Consider the following 7,677-nt stretch of genomic DNA (forward strand, 5'->3'; position numbering starts at 1 on the left):
TGCCTTAGCCAGGATCCTCCTTCCTCGCTGGCATATTTCTGTTGGCTCATGCATCAGAAATTCAACTTCAGCAAAGTGCTGGCCGTTGTTTCTGCACAGAACAGAATGGCAGTTACTTCCTATGCGTGAGCCATCTCAGAGACTTTCGGGGGGGGGATTCAAGAAAGGGATGAGTCGGCTGCTAGAAATGCAGCAGCGGTGAAGGCAGACAGCATGCTTTTTGCCTCTACTCCTAGTTCTTGTAGCGCCTAGATCGTAAAATCTGAATCAAAATTCTTTCTTTTTTTTTCTGAGGGCTTCATTAAGTGGAAATAGCCATCATGTTTCTAAAAGTCAGTCAGACTTTCATAAAACACAAAGCCATTCTCATGCCTCATTTCAACCATTTTATTTGTACACTCCATTGCTGTTATATCCACACGGACGTGTTTATTGTATTTAGCAAATGCTTGAAAAAGGGTTTCCAAAGAGACAATTACAGGGTTCATTGTGTAAGACTGTCTTTTCTTTAACAGCCATTAAACTAAGTAGTCCAATAAACCAGCCATTTATGAGCCATTCTGACAGTTAAGAAGTCGGCAGTAAGAACCAGCTAGGCAAATGCAGAGGTCTGTGTTAACCCTCCAGCCCAGCAGTCACCTGGACTGTGTATTAGATTAAAAGGAAACCAACAAAAATCTTCCCATATAACAGTAAATAAGTCCAATAGATCCTAAGGAACTAGGATCAAGACAGATCCCATCGCAGTGTGAGTACTAGCTAAGCAATTCCTATATTCATTTTGGTTTTGTGCATTTTTGGTACCGAAGATCTAGCTGCATAACAGAGATGCCAGGCTCAGCGAGCAGATTCGGCTCTACACATCCCTACTTCTGCAACAAAACTCTTCTGATTTCTGCTTCCTCCTGGACCACACTCGTGCAGATTTTCTCTCCAGCAGTCCTTTGACATAAGAATGACTAAGAAATGGAATATTTATAATGAAGATACGGTCCTTGCAGTTTTAAGACTCCAAAAATCTCAGCCACAAAGGAATGCATTCAGACATTCAAACACAGGCCTTTAGTTGGAGTTAAAATAATTTGAATTCCAGTGTCTGCCTGACATGTATGTTGTTATAAATTCATAAAACTCCTGTTCAGAAGCTCCTAAAAAGACTGTGAAAGAGGTCCTTTAAAGTAAAATCTGTAGCAAAGCACAGTCCTGCTTTTTTTCTGTATAAAAGCTTAACACACCCTGTGGAACCATTTTAGCAGAGTTTTTCTTTGCGGGGGAAGGTGACATGTTTGGTGTAAATAAAAACTTTTAAAATTTACAAGGATGAAGAAAGATGTTGTAAGCCCAGCAGCCCTACGGTGCCTTTAAACAAAAGCTGCAGTCACTCCAGGGCTGAGCAGCAGCCCACAGCGTTTATTGCTGTTAGCACTGGCAGGTATTTGCTCTTGCCAGAGGAAGTGAGTTGTAGATGTCACTTGGTGATTCAGGCAAAAATCAAAATAAGGAATGGACTTCTACACGCTAAAAAAGGAAAGGTAGTGAACAGCCATTGCCCAAAAAGCGTGCGGTCATAAGTCACGCCAGCGTGTTTACAGTAAGTTGAAATTCAGCGTGGTCTAGAGGATACAAAAAAGGCACTGAAAAAGTGAGTGAGAGATGATGCAGAAAGTCTGACAGAGCCTAATCCCCTGGTAAGTGTATGTTTGAAAGATGGCAGAGGTGCCAGCCGTGGAGTTGTGCAGTTGTCCTGACAGCTGCTGACATTTCTCATAAGGTTGACCTGCTCTGAAGCACGATTGCCATTTGTCATAACAATAATTGTGACTCACAGGTTTGGTCTGTGCCTAGGTGGGACTGATGCTGATACACAGGCTGTAGCCTGTTACCAAGCCTTTTTAAAATAACTTCTCACAGATGCCTCTCATTTATTGAACAGTTGTTACTTGTGTCACGGTACAGATGCATCTTTATGCTGAAGGTGGTATAAAGCATCACAGATTGTGTGCCCTTGAAGAGTTCAGTGGCTAAATAGTATGGGAGTTTTAAATCTGGGCAGGGATAGTTGAGGAGTGAGAAGGAAAGGCGCTGGTAGGCAATCAATCAAATTGCGCTGCGTTTGTCACACATTAAAATGGATATGGTGCCACTGTCCTTATTCCACAAAGTGATGAGCCGAAGGAGATGTGGGAGATTTGCTAAACCTAGTGGGATAGACCCAGGACAAACTACTCCAAGAAACGGATCCACGACACGGAAGGGTCATTCCCTGCATCCTGTCACTCACAGCGATAGAAGACTGCTCACGGCACTGATCCAGTCTGTGTCACGTTTCTATTTTAAACAATATACAATTTTAAAAAGAATTATTGGTACACTTTCTACCCCAAAATCATTCACGTAACTGAATTTCCAAAATGTCCAGCCTTCAAACACTGATTCTGGAAAAATAAAAATTGGCAAGTCCTGAAAGGTCACTAAGTACTTTTCTGATGCTGTTGATTTCACGCGAAGGATCTCTTCTGCTGGGGAGATGGGGGCAGTGTAATGTGCTGGAAGTAACCACACTGTAGAAAAAAGTGTTATTAGGCATAGGTGTTTTGTAGCCATCTCCAGTGACTGCGATGACATGGATACACCAATGCTGCTTTGCAGCAAGGCAATAGGGCTTTTTACCTCACATTAGGGAACAATGTTACAGCTTAGGTCACTAGCTAAGGCAGTTCTCTAGCCAGGTTGTCCCACCTATGCTTCAAACAAAAACCTATACAAGGGCGCTGCTGAACAAGCATGCATTTTTCCATGCCCTTCACCAGAATCCAAAAATGGAGATTTGGTGCAAAATAAAACCTGTGCTCTCTGTGATTTATGGGATTAAAGTAATGCCTCAGAACTGACATCTGGTTAATGATGGCTTTTTCTGATCTGACTTCGTAAAAGCCTGCTTGTTTCTTGTGAAGGGAGAAATTCCACAGGTAACGCAGGTCATACAGCTTCTCTTCTTTGTCTCTCCTTCTGCAGTGTAAAACCTCCCAGAAAGCTATTCCTCTTCTCTAAACTTTTTACAATCGACATGAGCTAGAAAGAATGTTAATTAGCACTTTGCTGGTTGTTCCTTCCTAGGGAAATTTGCAGTATATAAGATTTTTCTAAACGCTTGGCTATAAATGAGGACGGGGGAGAAATCACTGGCATTTTTTGTAGCACTGCAATACTTATTGCAGTTTACAGAGAGGGGATTGGCTTTATTTATGTATATTTACTGACTTGGAACAGTACATACACTGGTTTTGCTGGATGCTTTTTCTGCTGCTTTGTTTCTTCAGTTCCCTCCTGTCAGGATCTGAGCTAATTTTGTATTAAAGGACGGTGCAGTAAGAGAAGTCTTGCATGTGAAGCCAGGTCTATCACCAGAACCTGAGTGGTGAATATACTTGTTAGCCCACTGATTTCTATCAGTCCAGGTAATGTCCACTTTTGACTTTAAAAAATGTTGCTGGAACTACAGCCGTGTTATTTTTTTATGGAAATGGGGCTTATGTCTCAAAGAAGAAGGATGAAGCTGATCATAGTAGATCAGAGGCAGTTTTTAGTACGTCCCAGCCATAGCAAGAAGAGAGCTGAACTGGAGCATTATCTCTGTGCAGGAGGGAACAGGATCAGAGCTCTCATCTGCAGCCCAGATGATAAAAGAGATCTTGCCTGACACGTGGAGGAAAGGTGGGATTTTTTTTTTTTCCCTTTCCTGATTAAAGTGACTTTCCGGTACCACAAAGCATTCTGCAATTCACTAACCCCGTCTGTCCCAAGAGGCCCCGAGTCACACATAACCTTTGTGTCTCGCGGCACTTCTCTCACTCAAGTAAGCCTTGGGTTGGATAAGTTCAGGTCTGTTTTTAGCCCTCGCGAGTTACAAGCCAGCATCATCTTCCATATAAAATTAGCTCTAGTTTTATGTGTAGTCAGAGAGTTTGAACAGGTTTTCCTGGGTTTATGGGTTGTTGGGGTCTCTGAATGGGAGTATTTTTGCCTGGGTGTAGCGACGTGGCAGAGGGGAGTCCTGATGGCTCTTGTTCTACCTGCCAGCCTTTATGTTGGCAGTGAGAGACTGGAAACTCAGTCAAGGTCAAGCGGATGCTTGTATTTGTTGTCAGGTGAACATGGCCCAAACCCACGAGAGATTTTGATCACAGGAGTCTCATCAAAAATACCCCGTGATATTGAACATCCAGGACGTTTCCTTGCATGCTCATCTGCCTGCACCACGCCAATTTGCTCTCTGTTTTAAGGCTGCTGAATTGCACACTCAGCAAAGGAACATGTAAATGCAAAAAGTTTAAGTACCATGAGCTAAATATCTATATTCTTTCTGCTTGCACTTGTGACACTCAGCCTGGGACATCTGGGGCATAAGAAGTTCTTTTATTTGAAGAGCCTGATCTTCTTCAGTATAACTATAAGCAGAATGTATACATGCAAACATAAGTTTGCAGATGACACCAAGTTGGGCGGGAGCGTTGATCTGCTCGAGGGTAGGAAGGCTCTGCAGAGGGACCTGGACAGGCTGGATCGATGGGCCGAGGCCAACTGTATGAGGTTCAACAAGGCCAAGTGCCGGGTCCTGCACTTCGGCCACAACAACCTCATGCAGCGCTACAGGCTTGGGGAAGAGTGGCTGGAAAGCTGCCTGTCGGAAAAGGACCTGGGGGTGCTGGTTGACAGCCGGCTGAACATGAGCCAGCAGTGTGCCCAGGCGGCCAAGAAGGCCAATGGCATCCTGGCTTGTATCGGAAACAGTGTGGCCAGCAGGAGTAGGGAAGAGATCGTGCCCCTGTACGTGGCACTGGTGAGGCCGCACCTCGAATACTGTGTTCAGTTTTGGGCCCCTCACTACAAGAAGGACGTCAAGGTGCTGGAGCGTGTCCAGAGAAGGGCAACAAAGCTGGTGAAGGGTCTAGAGCACAACTCTGAGGAGGAGCGGCTGAGGAAACTGGCCTTGTTTAGCCTGGAGAAAAGGAGGCTCAGGGGAGACCTTATCGCTCTCTACAACCGCCTGAAAGGAGGTTGTCGCGAGGTGGGGGTCGGTCTCTTCTCCCAAGTAACAAGCGCTAGGACAAGAGGAAACGGCCTCAAGTTGTGCCAGGGGAGGTTTAGATTGGAGATTGGGAAAAATTTCTTTACTGAAGGAGTGGTTAAACAGTGGAACGGGCTGCCCAGGGAAGTGGTTGAGTCACCATCCCTGGAAGTATTTAAAAGACAAGTAGATGAGGCGCTTAGGGACATGGTTTAGTGGGCATGGTGGTGTTGGGTTGACAGTTGGACTCGATGATCTTAGAGGTCTTTTCCAATCTTAATGATTCTATGATTCTATGATTTACATGAACAGAAATGCATGCCTTTGTGCTTGCTCTCTTAGATAAAAGCACGTTCGCTGGGCTGGTTGCAGGCCCACAGTCACATCTAAGGCTCTGAACTTCCTTATCTATCAGTAGTTTTTTACATGTGCCAAAACCGAGCATAAAAGGTCCAAGGTTCTCCCAGTACACCCACCTCCCGCTGCCAGAGGAGACACATGAGCTGCCAAGCAAGGGAAGTTGCTCTCCAATAACTGTGTTTGGTGCCAACAATACGTGAGGCGAAATATATACAGTCATAACAGCTGTAGATGATAGAGTGCACTGATCAGGAATACTAAACACAGGACATATAACCGGGGCAGAAACGAGAGCGATTTAATAAAGGAGCGTGACACATTGCTAGCATTGGAAGCCTGGGTTTGTTTCTGATGAAGATTAAGAGAATTGGTATAAAAGGAAATTGTTTTCTGCTACAAAGGGAAATCAATTGTCTTTAAATACACAGCAGTGTAATTAGCAAATCTTACTAATTGCCACAAAATAGAAATGTGAGCGTGTGTTGTCAGGCTGGCTAAGCCAGGAAAGTATTGTGAAAAAAATTGTAGAAGCTTTTAGAAATGAATATTTTTCTTAAGTACGCCTCCATCCCTGGAGATCCACGTGGCTGGATGAAATAGCAAGGGTGCAATGAAAATATATACTTCCTAATTTTCCCATGTGAAAGAGCATTTAAAAACATCTGTTAGTCAGAGAGCTTCTCCTAGGACATGCACGGAAGAACGGGGTGGGTGCAATGACTGCATCTGGCAAGTCCACTCGAAGTCCACCAAGCCACGTGAGGCCAATGATTGATGACAGGATGTCGTCTGACCTGCAGAGTGCTTCCAGCCGAGGATTACTAAAGGCCACATATGTTGGTTAAACAGGTCATGGTGCTGTTTGTGTTAATGCACTGATAAAGAGGCAGGGAAACCGAGCTGGAAAATTGTCCAGGCAAGTCCTTGTCCTGATAAAAGGCTCTTTTTAGTAGAAAATGGAGAAAACAAACTATTCCATATTCTTTCGACTAGGGGTAGGAAAACCACCAAAGCCACCTGCATTATTTTGGTGCAACCCTGATGCCACAGAAAGCAAGTGTTTGGGCCGGTGGACTGATGGCAAAGGGAGACCAGCGTCTCTGCCACTGCTGATGGCATCTGGAGAAACTGAAGAGAGGAAGGCGAAGGGCGTTCTCTGCCCCAGAGCGGCAGCCAAGCCCTTGGCACCCGTCTCTGGCCTTCCTCAGGGAGACCGAACTGCTGCAGCTCGGAGATTTGCAGCCTTTTCTTTCTCTGCTGCTGCCTGGGCTCCTGTTTGGGTTCTTGGTGATTCCCTATGGCTTCTCTCGCCTCCCCACAGTGTGCCCTGCCAGGTAACCCTTCCCTGCCTCAGTTTACCCACCTGTGAGCAGGGCCCACAGCATCCCCACTGAACTGATGCTGCAGGGTGTAGTCATTTAAGGAACATGACCCTGAAAGGCTTTTTGTGACGCATCCGTACCACTCCAGAAAGGCAGTTTGGAAAGCTGTCCCAGTGCTGCCCTGGCCCTTCTGTGTCGTTACTGTTAATTAAATGACTCAGTGTAATTTACAGCAGAGATCATGCCCCGTAGCAGGCAGTCGTACTGCAACAGAAGCAAAACATCCAAGTCCGGACCCATTTCTGCCGTGACCCTGGGGGCAGGGGACGCATGCACGCACCCAGGCTGCACGGTGGGCAGCTGGGCTGTAGGGGAGGGCAGGGGTCTGCCCACAGTCCCCAGCCTGCCCCTGCAACTTGGGGGTTAAATGTGTAGGCAACGCAGGAGGAGGCAGCTCAGGCAGCAGGCAGGGCAGGCCTCCCGAGGAATGTAGAGGCGCCTGGGGCAGCGGTGGGGAAGAACAACATCTCCCAACCCTGCCCTGCTGCCTTCCTGCAAACTTTTCGGAAGACAGAGGCTGAGGTTTGGCATCTCCACCTCCACAGCCCGGCTTTCAGCAGCCTGGCCCCGGCCTTGAGCCCGGCTTTCTCGCCCGCAGCCACCTCTGCGCTCACCTCCCACTGCCAGCTCCCTCCATCCTTCCCTCCACCACCCTCTTATTTACCCTACAGCCCTGTGCATCATTCTCCTGGTATAAAGCACCCGGCTGGTGCAGATAAATTGCATGTTTATTGAAAACCTCCTTAGAAAGCCGGAGGGAGTGTTCATCATTTCCTGGTGCAATTCAGTTGGTGCGGAGTTCAGGGATGCTGTGACACTACCTTGCGAGAGCTGGGAGATGCGTTTGCTCCTGCAAGAACCAAGCCA

This window comes from Aptenodytes patagonicus, chromosome 2 (genome assembly GCF_965638725.1).
Source record: "Aptenodytes patagonicus chromosome 2, bAptPat1.pri.cur, whole genome shotgun sequence".
Classification (NCBI taxonomy): Eukaryota; Metazoa; Chordata; class Aves; order Sphenisciformes; family Spheniscidae; genus Aptenodytes; species Aptenodytes patagonicus.